Source organism: Bombus impatiens, unplaced genomic scaffold (assembly GCF_000188095.3).
Source record: "Bombus impatiens unplaced genomic scaffold, BIMP_2.2 scf_0582, whole genome shotgun sequence".
In the NCBI taxonomy this organism is placed as follows: domain Eukaryota; kingdom Metazoa; phylum Arthropoda; class Insecta; order Hymenoptera; family Apidae; genus Bombus; species Bombus impatiens.
The window spans coordinates 559224-577258 of NT_177001.1; the positions used below are offsets into that span (position 1 = coordinate 559224).

An 18035-nucleotide genomic window follows, 5' to 3' on the forward strand; every position below is an offset into this window, starting at 1 on the left:
CCCTTCGCCAAAAAAAAAAAAAAAAAAAAAAAGAAGGATAATGCAAAAAAGAAACACGATCCGCTAGCCTGTGTCTCGATTCTGTTAACAAGCTTATTTCCCGTATCTCTGTTAATTATTCCACTACCATGCTGTAGCTTACCCTGTCGAGAATCGCAATTAATTTTCCGCCGAATGGAAAATCGTGTACGCGCGCTTTGATAACCATCAAAAGCTACAAATCGTGCGTTCATAAAGTACACACGCGAGCCAACATGGCCGCCGCTCCACCGCCAATGTAAATACCTGCTGCCTTTTCCGATGGTTACGTATATATACGGTTTGAACGGATGTCGTTGGCTAAGGTTCGTAACGAAACTGTGGCAACTGAAAAAAAAAGGGTTAACAATTTGCCTGCGAGACAAATGAATTCGAAGCGCCAAACACACTCGTTCTGATTTCCACGCTGAAAGAAGAATGGACCGGCGACCTCGACACGGAAAGGAGCACGGCTTTTCTACGTCCTCCCTCGACTCCACCTCCTCTTCCTCCTACTCCACCTAGTTCTCCTTATTACAAGAACGCATCGAGAGATTCAGGCGATGCACATAGCGAGGCTTTGTAGGGGCCAAGCTAATTATCATTCGTGCGCGGTTCCAGCGTACGCGCGTTAACGAGTCGCGTCCCGCCGTAAATGGAATCGCGGTATAGCTGATACGCATCCTGCGCGTGCGCATGCGTGGCCGTGAAGCTAGTGACCGCGCACACGTACATGGTATTTTCTGGTGTAATTACCAGGATCATCTATCTCTCCTGGTTAGGATTGTCGCGGACGTGGGAACTGGACAAATAGTTCCTTCGCGCAAGAAGCAACTTTTTCAATCGAATTTCTTGGATGTATACGCCGTCGTTCATAAGTGAGAATCACGGTGGAAAGATATTGGATTGGCAACTAAGTGATTGCGAATTTTGTCATTAGGTGGTATTGACAAAACCCAATACAAGTCGCGTTTCTCATTCTAAAAATCAATATTTCATCGAATAATTCCATTATTTATATCCGCTATACATCTTGGTCATTGTTTTAATCAATTCTACCACTCGTATCATCAGTTGTACCGAATTTCAATGCGGATTTGAAATAATCGTTGCTGAATTTCGCTTCTAATTCATACAAGTTCTTTTCGATAATTCTTGCAAATATATTCTTCTTATGAATACGATTGTACGATAGTAGAACGTACGTAATGAATATGATAGCACAACGATATCATCACCGTCAACTCGCGCGAGCACAGAATCACGATTAATTTATCGACGTCGTGAACCAGGTTCGCATCTTATACGAATCCAGGTGATCTAATACTTAGCGCTGTATATTTATAATTCATATCGGTAACGTTATGAAACTGTTGCAAGGCGTATCTACTTATGCATACCGAAGAAAATTGCATGAAAGATTCATACGCGTGCATACGTAAACTCTTTCCGCTGTATACTCTTCCTTTTTTCCTTCTTACTTCCCTGTGACTTCTTTTCTTTTCTTCCTTTTTCTCTTGTTCTTTTTTGTCTTTGCTCCTCTTTTTAATTTGAACTTTGGCGGAGCGAGCACAGAAGCGCGCTGGTACGTGTCTTCACGGAGAAAAGCTTTGTCTTGGTCCTTTTTCCCTGCCTCGGACTACTGAATACGCGGTCCGCCAAAGGAACAGTCTTTGGAATTGAAACAAAGAGCGCAAGGATAATCCTGACGGAAAAATACAGGTTTTTAATTAAATTGCGTCGAAGGCGGGGAAATTGTGTTCCGGCGGGGAGAACTGGACGCGAACGTGATTATTCGCGGGATAGGTCTGTTTGCCGAATACTTTGTGCCCCGTGGAAAGCGGAGAATTAAATCGGAACGGATAATCGAGGCCATAGATCAAATAATGTTTGATGCACCGTCAGAGATTGACTTTGCCAACGTATCGCGCAGATACGTTTGCCATTGCACATAAAAAGAGGAACAAGAAGACAAAAGAACGAAGGAAAGCCACTTCGTTACTGGCCTTTTATCAGTTTTTAACGTTTAACTATTAGATCCAACACGTTCGTATATTCCATTTTGTTCCATATATAGATGTTTTTAGTTTTGGCTTTATTTCATTTTTTAAATATCAATGGATCTTGGAATATTTAATATTTTAGACGCTCGTTGTACTAATAAATTTTCTATACCAATTAAGATATCATAAATTTTATTTTGTTTAAAATTGCCATAAGGAAGGTGGTCGATTTTCAAGAATAAAAATTTTCCGAAACCTTTTTTAAATAATGAAACGTCCGCTCAGTAAGCGAGACAAATACTGTTTATAATAATCCATACTATATTTCTCTTGTGAAATTTATAGGCACGGTAGGCGAAAAATGAGTTCGCATTTCAATTGTTTTTCATATGATAGAATCAAAATATGTAGTTGCTATTCAGTGTGTTTTTCATTTCGAATACCTTCTCTGATTGGAATTTTATGCTATATTATTCATTGCTGTGCCGTTTATTCGTGTAGGTTTTGTATTCGTCAAACACGTCACAGAGAGCTAGTGCAGTCAACGTTAAAATTAAGAAGCCATCCATTTGGAATGATATGTCATCGATTAATGAAATGATTTACTGCACAGTAAATACATACGTGCGTGTATTTATATCCTATACTGGGTTAATTCGCAGAGAATTTTCGAACAGTAGAATAAAGGTTGGAAATGCAATCGTTTGATATTTGTCATGCGGATTAAATTTGCTATTCAACTATAAGTAACGGATCGCAGTAAAAATTTGTTCTACTTTGGTAGCAGTGTTTCAGCGAGCCGTTAAAAGTAGTACAGGTAACAGACTATTCTACTTTTTGAATATGCGAATGCTGTAGGTTACGAGTTAGCCGAATGAAAAAAGCAGCTCGAATATAAAGGAGAACGAACCTGACGTCCCCTCGTATATCCAGTCGTACGAGGGCAGGTGCTTGTCACTCTATGCGCGACTTAAGCGGCTCCTAAAAGGTTTAATATAGTAGTGGAATCTTATTGGCTGGTCATCACGTGTCTCGTGACTTGTTCGTGGCTCACGTGGATGCTTTCTGTGCGACCCTTCTCGATTGTATATCTTGCAATCTCTCTTTTATTCCTTTCCTTTTAAAGAAATGGTTGAAGGTTTTTTAGTAATCGCTTTAGTTAATAATACGTAAATACATAAAATAAGATGGCATCATTGATTAAACATTTCCTTTCTATGTAAGAGAAACGTTTACATTCGCTATGCACATTGTACTTAATATAGTGGCTACAAAAAGTATTTGCTTATTTTTGAATAAAGCGTTTTCCTACCAACTTTCACGTTTCATTTTAATAGCGATACAAAATTTAATATACTGGAACCTAATTAAATAATACGTAAATGTCATGATCAATAAAATGGCAAAATATTTTCCGTAGCCATTGCATGTATATTGGCATTTGATTAATTTCAATGATCGTACCAAATTGGAGAAAAGCAAGACAAATGTTAAGACGATTCGAAATACCATTCGTTCTTCGATACAACGCTACAACGGTTGCTCCGTGTTCGCAATTGGCAGAATAATCGCCGTACGGGCGACATTTATCGTTCCCAACCGAAGAACCTCTCTGCGCGGCAGACTTTCGAGCGAGGAGCCATCTGTGTCGGTAATACGTTCGAATCAGTAAAAATAATTCATTGGTCCGATCGGAATTGCAGCTCGGCCAATACCTCACTTACGTTACCACGTAACTTTTCTTCCAGTTCACCGTTCCCCTTCGGCTGTGTTCCGCTTTTACACGGTTTTCCACGTGTAGAACGAACGGATGCCAGACCGCGAGCTCCCGAAGAAATTAAAACTCTTTTTCCCGGTTTCGTTCCTCCGTTCTCCTCTTCCTACCGCGCGATCTACGAACGATACATCGGAAATACCTGGAGCTGTTGCCCCTATCAAAGTTGTTGCACTGAAAGCAAAAGGAGACCCGTGAAAGAGAGACAGACACCTCTTGCCTGAGGAGGTGGCGGTAGTGGTCTGTTCTGTTGCAAGTGGATACGAGTGAACTGAGAAGAGCACAGAAGTTAGGGGTAGCTGTAGAGTGGGGAGGGCAGTCGAGAAACACAGAGCACAAGAGAAAGAGAAGGATCAAGGAAAGAGGAAGAATCCCCCGGAGGAATTTAACGCATGGATGAAGCCGTACCACCCTGGAAGAGGGGATACGTACTTCTGCGTGTATACCGACATATGTATACCTATCTTTCTATATAACGTAAGGTAAATAAGGTTTCCCTTTTTCGTTCTCTCGATCCCGGTGCCTCCTTCTCTGTCTCTTTCAAGTTTGCCTGTCTTTCTTCGCTTTACCTCGAGAGTACTCCGTTGGTTCCTTGTCTTGCCACAGCCTCAGGCAAGTTTTGAAACTTTTAAGCCGATTTCGTCTCGCCTGTATAAGGACGTATACGGCCGTCAATCTTGCCTCGTGTAAAATTGGGCATTATTCCCTGGCACGGCGTATTGTGCGGTGCTACGTGATTGGCTACGTGGCGGCACGCGAGTGCATCCAGCTGCACGCGCGCGCTTCTGCATGGCCAAGATACACCGCATATATACTAGGCTCTCCTCTCTCGGCCGGCTGGCCTGGCATCGACATCCGACGACTTAATGCTACGAGCGTTCCCCGGGCTAAGGCTTTCTCCAGGCTCAACGATGCTCGCACGCGGAAGAATGCGCGGCATTATTTAGTTATTGCAGCATAAGCTGTCGGAGGTGCTCACCTGAATAATGGATCACACGTGCTCCCAGACGAAACGAAATATTTACGATCAGCGGGTTTTCTTTTATCCCTGATGATCAAGATTGTTGTCGTTTCATCGAAATTTCTTTAAATCCGTGATTGTGATATACATAGTGGCTCGTCGTTAAAAAACGTCTCTCATTCCTCTCTCTCTTTTTTTACTGCATTTTTTTCATTGTTCGGTTGTTACGAGGAGAAATTCGTCGAGAGAAAGAAAGGGAGAGAGAGAGAGAGAGACAGCGTTGGTTCGTGTTCCCTTTGTTTTTCCCGCACACCAGAAAAATTTATCGTCCTCGTTCTGTACGCTCCTGGTTCCTAGTGCTTTTTTTTAGGCTAACCATCGCTGCATACAAACAATCACGGAAAAAGGGGGATAAATGAGACGTGTTCGCGAGCGTCGCACCGCAAAATTTTCTGGACTTTCCTTTATCCTATGGCTATGTGCGGTCGGATATTCATTGCGCGGCTTTCGCGCCTTGATCTCGAATCCGAATCTATGGAGAATCAAGGGTGCTGTAACAGTTGGCCGGTCAATTGGACGCTCGGTTTCCCACAGATTCCGATCCTTCTGAAGCGTAAATCCAGCTTTACCGTACACACCGTACCACCAACGCGTGCTCACATGTGTATGCGGCTTAGCAGCGCGAGTGTGACAAATGAACGCACGATAGAGACGGAGAACGAAGCGACAAAGTAAGAAATAGAGCGATGAGGGGAAAAAAGGAAACAAAGTGCCGTCGTCGAATGCAAAGAACAACTCGTGGAAACAGAGTCAGATGAAATGGAAGACGGCGAAATGATTCACGCGAAACATTAAGAAAAGATTATAGAAATAAATCGTAGAATAAAATAGAAATGCCTTAACGGATCTGTCAAGATTTAAATACATACTTAACCAATTGAAAAATCCTTACAAGAACCAGTCACGTCTATTGACATACATTGCCCTCGGATTAATTCTGCCTGATTGGTTTTCATGAAGTTCCCCGAGCTTTCGAACTTCTTACCTTCGACGTTGAATATTCTTACTCAAATTAAACTGTCAAATACTACCAAATTAAGCTCGTTAAATCATCAATAAAATTCTTCTTAAGTCTTCAAGCGTCTGCTACTTATCGACCGTGGTATCAAAAAGCGAAACCACGCCGCCAGAAAAGAAACCTGTAAGTTGTGAGGATCATCAGCGTGAGAGATGAAGGCGTCAAAGAAAGAATGTATGTAAGAGAAAAGGAAAAGTAGTACCATTTCGAAGAGCGGCAACGACGCCACGGTATTCTTGAATGCCACAGCGCGCATCCCACAACAGTTTGCGAAAATTACTGCTGTCATTTGCCGTCGGCTTTGTTCTTACCGTATTCTGGTATTGGTATGCCTATACATATATATATAGATACGCAAATACCTATAGCTACACATCGGATATGCACGTATGTACGTGTAGTTACACATAGAGGGCCAGACTGTGGTATACACACGTGCACATACACACACACACACACACACACATAGCCAGGCGTGGTATTATTGCGAGCGAGCATGCTCGAAGCAATTTCCGATCTGCCTTCCTCTCTCTATCCTCTCTGTCCCTTCCTCTTTTCGCTCCCTCCTCTCCTGGGCCACTTCCTCCGTGTCCATCCTATCTCCACGTCCTAACCCCCTGAATGCATCCGCCGGTGCGCACGTTCATCCCAATCGGTTGTATTTGCACTTAATTGCTTCTAGTAAGGTATTATTACGGCACGTTTAAAAGTACGCGCCGGTCCTTTGCATAGGAAACGAAACAGGGTTTTCATTACTATGCCGTGGATATCGTTTCAACGGAATGAGAATAGACCCGTGGCCGCATACGGATCTCCGATGGCGCTCTCGTCGACGAACGTACGTCACGTGACTTCTATTATATCCTCTGTCGCATTGTCGAATCATTCTTCGACTTCTTTTTTGCGCATGGATGATTTTGTTATTCTTCTCGTATGATGGCTAAACAACATGGTTGTTTCTTATGTATTCGTGAATTTAGAAAGCTTGCCCAGTAATATACTAATCGCACTAACTTGCGTTTGTTATTACTTGAGACTTCTACGAGCGAACTGTGTCTAATAGGGATATTATCTAGACGCTTCACTAGCACTGCAACTAGTTTCTTTGAATGGTCAAATGACACGTTGGAACTGTTGTATTGTAATAATTGTTTATTTTGTAGGCAATCATCCTTTATTCTACAGCTAGAGAATCGCGAAATTGGAAAAAATGCGGCCCAAACAGGTGGCTAGCGTCGCTGTTGATATTATTCGAATGTTTAATCATTTCTAGGGATTTTTCGCATTTTCCGATGAAATATTCCTCGCCCGAGGCTATGGCGAGGTTTTATCAAAAACTAAACCATCACGACCAGTATTACCTTCAAATAGCAATAACTGCAAAAAATGTGGAACATAAATGCCTTACAATTTTAATAAATGCATATTGTTTTTTCGCGAAACATATTGCCAATCATAAATTTTTAACCCTTGACGATATGACTCGTTAAATGATCATTAAAAGGAAATACGAAATTACTCGGTACTACTCGTTAATTTCGCGATTTTATTTATTCGATGACTGACGTATTAACGTATTATTATTAATGTATCGTACGCAATTCAGTCAGCTTGCAAGAGTAATTCGTTTTCTCGCGCTGTTTTATGCAGGATCGCGGCCAATGAAATATTCCCCTCGTCGGAGGACGTGCGGCCGTCCGTGCTTGTAAAGCGTTTAATCGACGGAAAACGCGCGGGCGAGACGGATTCGATTAAAATTTGAAAATCCCGCGTTTCCGGCTGACAGCGCCAAATTGCGTGCGTTCACTTGTCGCCGTCGGATAAGCGAGACGAGATTTTACATTGAAGCTTGACGATCTGATGCGTTCACCCTCGAAATTGATTAAGTACGTTATTATATATCTGGCCCATTTTGCATTCATACCGTATACCCATATAATTCGTTGAAACAATTGTTCTGTATCGATAATCTTGCAAATGCCAACTTAATTTACAAGCTCTTTAAATCACTTACTTTCCAATGAAAACGACAGTCATCCTGTTGCAACGAAAGTCCTTGAAACACTGTAACGAGACAAAACATCATTGGATATTATATAGAAGAAACTTAAAAATTTCATGGAATTTTAAATCTTTCAAATCGAGTAAAACGTGTAGATTCACCTACGTTTTATAGTTCTTAGAAGGAGAAAATTTTACAATTGTAATCTTACTCCTTCATTAATGCGAATTGTAAAAAGTATAACCTCAATTATCCTCAGATTTTAGCAAATTACAAACCCATAAATAAGTTATATTACCTATATTATTTGTTGGTGAAATAATATATTTAATATTATACCTGTTAGCTTGTCAATCATCGTCATCAGAGTCAAACAGACCGCAACATTAAAAATAAGTCAGCCATATTGTTCGCTGAAATAATACATCTGTCATTATAACAGATTGTCAAGTAAATAACTACTTCGTTAAATCGTAATAAGACAAATGAGTTATCCTTCATAGAAATCGTTCATTACGTTTGCGAGAGTTGTAAACTCGTTAAACTCGAAAAGATAGAATCGTCATTAACAAGCAATAAAATAATAATAATTTTGGTGGCTTTAAGTCACTTTGAACGCCATATAATCGTTTTACACGAACGATTAGCACGCCATCATCGAGCGCGTCGAGAACAAACAATCCACTTTTCCCTCAAAAATTGTATCAATAACTTTACCCGAAACCGCGATGAATTTCGTATTTTGAACGATATAGGCGAGGGGGAATGAAAACACGGCGACGTCAATGGAGCGACATTGTATCGATTCTTCCATTATTCGTTGACTGATCTAACTCGATAGCTCTCTTCGTTCGTTAGCCGACGCAAGTTTCGCGATTAATTCCAATATTTCACTTGGCGTCCTAGCCTCAATTAAAAGCTGTCGTCACTGTTTTAACTGCGCCGTATTCTCCGCTGAAAATCCGTTTCAAGTGTTCCATGGCGGTCCCTCTATGGAGCATACACGTTTGTCTGTATATTGCACATATATATGCATATATGTACAGCGTGTATATGGATGCACGAACGATTCTCCAGATCCTCGTTCGAGTTACGAACGATATTTATGCCGAGAAAAATACACGCCGATCCGTGAACGGTGAAATGTCATCGTTTTTAATTCAATGACACGTTAAGAGATTTCTTTGATGAAAAAGCGGTGGTTGCGGCTGTAACTCAACTGGTAACCGGAGATTCTTCATCCACGATGACGATCGTGTTTTCAATCGAGATATATAATACGTAGAGATGTGTGTGGCCTGAAATTTATGCGTGCGCGTATAGTTGTGGGTAGAAGAAAACGTAGATAGATACATATAAGAAATATGAGATACCGATGCAAACGAATTCCTATTTTCAATTTTCCATTTTGCTTAACAACGTGGAGGTCGAATTTCGATATATATCCCGGTCAAGCGTAATAAATTACAGCGGTATTATCGTCATCGATCCGCGATGAGATTCGACGATACGAACGATGGAATATTTTGCTGAAAATACAGCCCCCTCCGTATTGACCTTAATTTGTTCGGTCGGTAGTGAACGAAGCACAGCCCCCGAATGATGGGACGAGGGCAAGAAATCCGCTTTTCCGCCGCTCGGAAATTCGATTTTTCAATTTTTTATAAAATACGTTCTCGCATAGTAATAACACGCACCTACCGATGTAATTTCCGGACGAAAATAGGTTAAGTGCAGTTGCTAAACTGGATCGACAGATTTGTTGTCTCGTGCAATTCGCGCGCCCCCTTTGCTTCTGTGTATATGCTTCATCATGTACACTCGACGTGTGAAACAACGCACGACCGTAGACACCTGAAACGGAAAATCTCGAGCTGTTATTGTGTCACAACGACGGTTTAAGCTTTCAGCTAGTACTTGACACTCGCTTCAACCGTCCGTAATAAGCTTTCGTCAGCGTTGAAAGAAGAGATGGTCGAAAAAGAAAAGAAGAGGAGAAAAATGACTTCTGTCTCCGCCTTGGTGTATTGTCGTTAGCAAAAGTTCGCAGAGATGGTACACACTTGACCCGAACGTGCTTACCGATCGAGTCGTTACCGATTCTTACGGAGCAACGCCATCTTTAGTCGTTTTTACTCGCTGAAAATGAGCCACGGCTCATCTCGAGGAGGTTGTAGACAAAAGTTTCGATGATTGGCTGTCCGTACGTCGAGTAGAGCTCGCCTTCCTTTTTATCGGAACCTTCTTCGAATCTCTTTCAAGTTCTCTAGAAATCTTTCCCTCCTCGTTTTCGTTTTTTCTGTCTATCTTCGCCAGTGTTAGTCAATTTCTGTACCGTCGCTGCTCGTTAAGTGTACCAGTTCGAAAAATAGTTGCGTTTGCTTAGGTCGTTTCGACGACCGAAGGCAAGAGAAAACACGAGAACACTGAAACATAGCGCCGTTTTAATTAACCGATACTTTGCTCTTAATTACTAATGGTTATATAAGGTTCGAATAAAAGCGTGATATCACTGCCAATTTCATTTATATATAGTACTATTTCAATCTCTTAGATGTTGTGTCTTCAAATCACACTCATATTCGCCGACGTAAGATCACAAAGGAGCATTATGATAAATCGTATCTTCTGTTTTTAAATATGAAAAGGGTATTTTTTAATTCTATTATACTGTCAACTAATTTCAAATTATCCCCTTATTTAGTTTTACGATTACGTTAAATAGTTTTTGGTTTCTTAAAAATTCATAGATTTTGCCTTAACTTATCCTTGTGTCAATTATTTCACATTGAAATACATCTCTTTAACCACCAATTAACGTAAAAATCAGAAGACCGATAAAAATGAACTGATTATGTTTTCTCTGTGGTCTTCATATATGAATTTCTATTTTATCGATGTGCATTTTCCACACCACCTGCATCAGATAAAATCGTATCCCTTGTTTGTGCGTTTACGGTAGCGTGTCCTATAACATATCGAAGAGAGGATTACGCAGCAAGGCGGCTAATAATCGTGGACAACACATGCAAGTGTAAAGCTAGCGTTTCCTTCTGCAATACGTTTCTCGATACGGGACAATAACACAAATCGAAGAATAGATCGAGACAGTTGTGCTTTCATTCGGAATGGCGCTACGTTCGCCGATCAAATTTGTTCTATATTTATAAAACGGATACGACTGGCTCACAGTCTGTTTCGATTAAACCGTTCCGCGTATATTTATAGGTTTCATTAAAGCGATTGTAGTTCCATTTTAAATTTTCATTAGCGCGAGATATAGTGGATTCATTCTACCAGGCCATTTTTACCGAGTCATTTTTATCGTTCATAGATATATATATATATATATAGTATATATATATATACCATTCGAATCTTTCTTTCTGTAATTTCGCGCATTCCTGTTAAGTTTTTAACGTTGGAATAGCGCATTGTTTCTTTTGGATTGTCACACGTCACACTTCTATGGTCCTCTTGTAAAATGATCTGCTAATTACGAAACAATAATTTGCTATCTACATTTCGAATATGTAAAAAATTTTACGAAAATTTACCAACACACCCTCATATATAATGTGTATACTTCATGTAAAATTATCGAGAATTGTAGATCGTAATCGCGGAAATAAATACGTAGCAACACTTTCATTACATGTAGAGACGATAATAAAATAGTTTTGTATTTATTTAATATGTGATTTACAAGATGTTCATAGATACCCATTCAGCACTCTTCTGCTTTCAATTTTTACCTTGCGTACGGAACAGTGACACTCTTTTGTTTTACGAGATGCTGCGCACGCATATACTCACACACATATACTTATATATGTCGGAGATGAAAGAACACCGGAGTCTTTGGAATTTTGGTTAATCCCGCAACATTGTAACCTAGAGTCTAGTATAGCTGTAATTAAACAATTGTAGTTATTCAATCCGATTGTAATTGTTCGAGAGTTGTGATAATGAGCTTGGGCTCGAGGCGGCAGCCCGGCGCCGAGTCGCCGAACGCAGCCGCGGTCACGCGATGAACGCCATGTCTAACAAAGGCATGGAATAATTAATAATAAATAATAGCTCTCCTTGAAAAGGAAATAGTTGTAACACTCGACAGTAAACATTCCAACGGTCTCTGTCCCGTAGCTCGCCACACGCAGACCCCATTCTTCGAATAAGATGATTGCCAGATGTCGATGCGTCTCCGCAGTACATGTTCAGCTAGCCCGAGGGCCTGTTATAAATCTTAAGATTTAGTCAACTAAAGTCCTTTAAACAGACAAACAGTCTTTGTCCCAACTACGGGAAAATAGAGGAGATTTTTCAACGAGCGGCGTCTCCCACTAGCAACTTTCCCTCGAGGGCGGCTAGCATCTTTTCCTAACCACCGATATGGAGATTGACCAATTAGCAGCAACGCCAATTTCCCTTACTTTCTGAACGAAGGCTTTTCTCAACGAATCCGATGATCTCGTGTCCTTAGACACACCCCAATATAGTTTTCCTCTGTGGCATCATCGGGACGGGAAAGTCATTCCCGCTCGCGATCTCATCGATGAAGAAGAGTAACCCCTTACGACCAGTGAATATTACGCATCCGACTTAGATTTTGTGAGTACGTTCACCTATCATCCCGTCGATCGCGGATTCGTTATTGAACCTAGGATCATTGTCATTAGTTCCTCGAGTACCTAACTACCACGGTTACTTGTCCGGTTCTATAACAATCGTATTTGCACTAGTCAATGTCTTCTCTATTGCATAACGACAACGTGTAACCCAAACGAAGATTCGTTTCACGCCCCTAACCCTAATTCTAATGTAAACCCGACACACTATCACACTATGCGGCTGCTCTGGTATAGCGTACAAAATTACATACATTTCAATAAAAATAAACACGTTACTTAATACATGAAAGATCGCAGTGTACTATCATTCCAGGATCAATAACTCGTTTCCGCCGTCTTTCCATTATCCTGTCGAATTTGTCTAATCGTTCTTCGATTTCCATTAACAGTCGATGGTTCCGCTTCGCTCATGGCTCTTAAATTATCAAACGCCCTCGCTAGGGTAAACGTTTCAACCACGCAGACGTTAATTCAATCGTAACGCTGGCGTCGTTGTCAGATGATTTTACTTTCATCCCATCTCAAATTCATGTCGTCCCGGCTGCTGCGCTCGACTGCGGCGCAAAGAGGTTAGGACAGTGCGTTAAATATTGAACAACACGCTCGACGCTGCACGATTTCCAAGAGTTATCGATCATAAACACATTCTCGACCGCCGTGCTTCTGTTTACAAAAACGAGGAGGGAAACGGGGCACACCCGTTCTCATAGGTGTCTAGTCGTTAAACGAATCGGTAAGAGCTCCTTCACACGGCGATAAAGTTCTCGTAATTACGATAAAGTTTTCGATTAATTTTATAGCTGTATTTGTTTTTCAGCTTGCATCTATCGTAGCCATTATCTGTTCTTTAGTTTCGGTGCTTCCTTTCAACAAGCAATTTCCTTTCGTTCTTCTATCGCTTTGGTAAAACTAAGGTGTAAACTAGCATCCTTTCACCACTTGGCGTTTGATGACCGTGTCGAAGAGTCTCTTGTAGCGTTTATTACTAGAGTCGAGGAAGCAGTTGCTCGATGACCATTTACATCGAATGCTTTTACTCTCGCTGTATGTTCTTGCCAATTTGGTTAAACGTGTCCTAATGAAATCGAACAATTGACGAGAAGTGCACTCGAACGCATTATCTGAGGGTTACGCACGTAAGAAGACGATACTCAGAATCTTGATTTTGACAACATATCTACAAGATCATCGGAAATGTACCCTATTCTTATCTAAGGATAATTTCTAATTAAGATGTACCTTATTCCGAATAGTTAACAAATACAGACAAGAGACAATGAAATCGGTGTGTATTTTTGGTCGACGAAAAGCAATCAGGGTAACGACGTTCGTGAAACGTTTCACAGCCTCGAACGTGTATTGCCACCTGCATGAATTGAGATAAACGATTTCACGGGTTTCGGTACCTGCATCGTCTATCTCTTCCTTTCTGAACCATATCGTCATTTGCCACTATCCTTGCATCAGGCATACATGTCTACTGCTTTAATCCATTCGAACATTATCTCATGAACGAGATAAGTTGCTCCACTGAGCTGCTTTGCTCCCGAATCCTTCATGGTCGTCCCCTCCGATGCTTCTCCGAACCATTTTAATCAGAACCGCTGATCGATACGGATAGACACGATCGAAACTGGCTTTCAGGTAGCCGTGTGGTTTTATAGACGAGGATTTAATCGAACCGTAGAGTGGGAGGAGGTTCTTCGTACAGTTTGGTAGATGGAGCGCGTGGTGAGTGTCTAGTAAGTGGATAGTTTATGGTGGTTCGTGGCCGTAGCCTAACCCAGGAGCTGGGGTAGCGACTCTGCTTCCGTGATTAAAATCTGATGGCGTTAACGGTTATTACGTGGTTATCGCGTAGCTTTCTTTTTACTGCTCTGTAATTGCACGCTTTTGACGGCTCGGGATCACCTTAATTACAGAGAAAGGTGGCGCACTTACGCGAACATGCCCAACTTATCGAAACTTATTATTACCAGACTGCGAATTTTTATACGAATTCACATCTTCATGAATACGAATAAAAGAATAGGACCTAGCGAATGTTATAAAGCGTGCTATACTTTGGATATTTTCTATATCCAATTTGCTTGCATATTACGTGCATTCTATGCATTTTTGTGTTTCTAACTCTTTTATAAAAATACGCAGTCTAGTTATTAGATATCTGGGATTGGTAATATGATACTTCGGCAACTTATGGTAGCTTATGGTAGCCAATGGGCTTTACGTTATAACAGCTGACAATTTTATTCTTCTAATTGAACGATATTTCGTTTTCTCTGTATTCTCAGGCGCGTGTGTGTGTGTGTGTTGCAGAGGATTGTTTTAATCAGAATCCAAGGGTGGCAGTTCTCTGGTCGTTCGATCGAAATTAACCGTATCGTGGCATGCTTTCCTAGATACGGAATCAGATCGACGCGTTTCCTATTGTCTATGTTTCGCGTTTGGAGGACGTGTCTGCGGTCTAGACGGCCAAGCATTTAGTAAATAGGAGGATTGGTTCTTGTTCAATTTACTTAATTAGTAGTTAGGATTTTGCGTATTGGCTTACAAATAATATTGTAAAAGTAAATATTGGGGATCTTAGGTTATGAAACGAAATTTCGTTTTCCCGCCACTGGGTACAAAAGTTGGAGTTATTTGACGACAAAAGTTTTATAGATGAGACAATCATCTGAATTCCTGAGGTAGATGGAGTTGCGCTCCCTTGAGATGTACCGTGACTCTGACCTATAATGATCCCCAATATAACGTAATTGCATGCATTCCGCCGGATATAATTCATCTCCATTCGAATATTCACACGGTTTACGATTAATCTCTAATTAATCGGGGCGTATCCTTAATGTTACGTAATAATAATGTCACTATCATATGTAAACTTGATAATTATCTTCTAATTCGCAATCAAAAATTTCCATACGTAAATTGGCTTCTCCGAGGACTATTACGTAACTACTAGATGAATTTACGAAACATCTTGTAGCTTCTACGTACATTTTCATGTATATTTCAAACTTTACCAATATAATTATGCGCTGCTTGTAGAAAACACTGTAAGTGCCAAGAAACGAGTTTCCTAGGAGGCAAAGAAAACACGCATTAATGTAGTCCAAACTCATGAAAAAGAAAAATGATGTGCAGAAGAGCCTCTATGTGCCATCTCTTGGTTGTAAAGAAAACTCAATGTTTCGTCCATTTAGGATGACTTAGATAGACGGCACGTGCAAAAGCTAAAAAATAATTAACTAATGTTCATTGGCGCTTTCTTTTTTCTATATAGACGACCTTGTGACGCTGTCTTGCAGAGTTATTACTAATTATTTAGACAGGGAAATTGCATTTAGATTCTATAGCACAACATTCTTATTGGCACGCGAAACATCTTCCAGTAAAAAAAAATAAGTTTTTCAATTTTGGCACTTACAGTGTTCGTTACAAGCACTCCTCAATTATGAAATTTCAAAATATTTTATGCGCACATGTAATGACATATACATGATAATGACACTTATCAATTCTCGATGTATTTAATTTCCCCCGCCGTGTAATTGTTTGTTTCATCGTATGTATTCCAATCTTCTTGGTAAACAGACAAGTGCGTGTCTGCCTTCATGAACGCGCTGTACTTTATTTTGTGTTTTATGTTCCACTTGATCGCGTTGTCGGGCAAGCGCGAGAACTGTAGCCTGTCATTGCGCGCGATTTTAATACTTAGCGTGTAGGGATCACCGTAATGGGCGACAGTAGAGTAATGGTCTTGCGGATAAAAAGGCGGCTAACAACGAGGAAAACGCCTCGTAAAAGGTAATGAATTTACGGACGCGTTTTCCCTAATATCACGCGCTATATTATGGCGCAACGCCAACCTGGACGAGCTTCCAGCAAAGGGAATGAAAAAGCGACGTAAAAATAATAAAAGGGAAAATAAACGTGTAAAACTCGAGGTTAGACAAGCAGAGTGCGGAAACTGATTCGAAATGGCGCATGGACCGACGCCACGTATGAAAAGTACGGCAACGTAATATCACAGTGATTAGTTGCCATGTAGAACAATTATTGTAGAATTAAACCGGCCTCAAGGATAGTTGGCTTAGCGAATTACACCATGCTCAAAACGATTATTGCCGCATTAATTTCGTTTTATGCGCCTTGTTGCAGGTCCGAGTCGCGGAATAATTCGGTACAACGACTTCCCTCGCTTCCTTCTACGAAAACGGCCTCCTATTATTAGGTTTGCTGTTGAATAGCAGACGACCTCAATAAGCAAGACCGCCAACTCTAGAAAAAACAAGTAGGTATACCTATAATTTATATATATATATATGTACATTTTTCTTTCTCTACTTATACCTGCTTTCTTTGTTTCCTTCTTGGCCGAGACTTTTCTTCTTCTCTTTTCACATGCACTGTGTTGTGCACCTTTTTCACGCAGGTCCAGCGCGTCTCGCGTCTCTGCGACTCGTTAACTCCTAACTTCTCTCAAAGGAAACACTACGCGCTCACCCCATTATTCGACAGTAGAATCTTCTCGACTAATTTTTCTATTTTTGCGCTAGTCCGTGTGAAGCAATGAGCGTGAGAAAAATATTTCGCCGCGCCGGATTCTCTTTGAGAATTATTAACACGAACCTATAAGCACGCGCACATCCCACACTCGAATTGCTTAGACAGATATTAAATAGCGATTAAACGCGTAGCTTCGATTTTTCTCGATTAAATTCCAATTTAGTTTTGTCGATTTTCTAGATTGGGCTTAGCAAAGAGCAGCAGGTATCGTAAGGTTATGTAAGAGATCGGTTTGAGGTTATGTAACATTTTTCCTAAGAAACGCGAACGTTCTGTTTACTATTTCGTTGATATCAATCATTTAATGGAATTTTTGATGCTTATTACGGAAACACGTTCTTCAACTCTCAATCTCTGTTTACACTCGAGCGATGTTCTTCTTCGTTCATCCCCACCCTTTCATTCTACCGCCTTCGAAGTTCCTCCAACCTCGAACCGAAAGCGCTGAAATGGGCGAAAGCATGCAAAGTGCGTTACGACGATAATGGGCGTAGTAAATAAGCAAGTGCGGGCTAAATTATAGCTGTCCCCTCCCCACATCCATCTTTGCTCCTGCTTAGGACGAGTGAGAGAGTGGAAGAGGGGGCAGCTGCTGAAACCACTTAACTTAACGAATCCTGCGGATAAAGGGTTATGTTTGGCTGCACAAAGGAGAACACTCGAAAAAATATAATTAAATGCTTTATTCATAATTCTCTTTCGTTCTCCGCTCTCTTGTTCGTCTTCCTCGCCCTTCCAAATTTCCCCTCTATCTTGCATCTCGTTTTCTCCTCTCTTTCTTCTGTCTTTTTCTTTTTTTTCGACACGAATAGAAGGGTGCACGAGCCCGCAGATGCAAATGAATATAAAACAATTGTTCGGCCTGCCTCGGGAAATGCGACAAACGAGCGTGAGCACATTCGCGTTATTACGCATGAGAGGTGCATGAGAGGCCAAATTTATCAGAAGGACAAGAGAGACGCGCGTTCGTCTAGCTGCAGGGGTCGAGGGGGCCCG

At 41.0% G+C, this 18035-nt stretch overlaps 1 protein-coding gene and 1 long non-coding RNA gene across 2 annotated transcripts in view; one reads left to right on the top strand and one right to left on the bottom strand.

Moving 5' to 3' along the window:
- The window catches only part of LOC100740632, a 127180-nt gene that overhangs the window by 62573 nt on the left and 46572 nt on the right, over window positions 1-18035 (top strand). The window contains exon 2 of the mRNA XM_024369542.2: window positions 16632-16764. The gene's annotated coding sequence lies outside the window, so the exon portion shown is untranslated. The remainder of the gene's footprint in view (window positions 1-16631; window positions 16765-18035) is intronic.
- LOC117152026 lies at window positions 3364-9704 on the bottom strand. Its single transcript, XR_004462247.1, has 4 exons — window positions 9538-9704; window positions 4365-9134; window positions 3746-3969; window positions 3364-3664 (listed from the first exon to the last, which is right to left on the bottom strand). It is a non-coding gene; the product is annotated as an uncharacterized LOC117152026 (long non-coding RNA).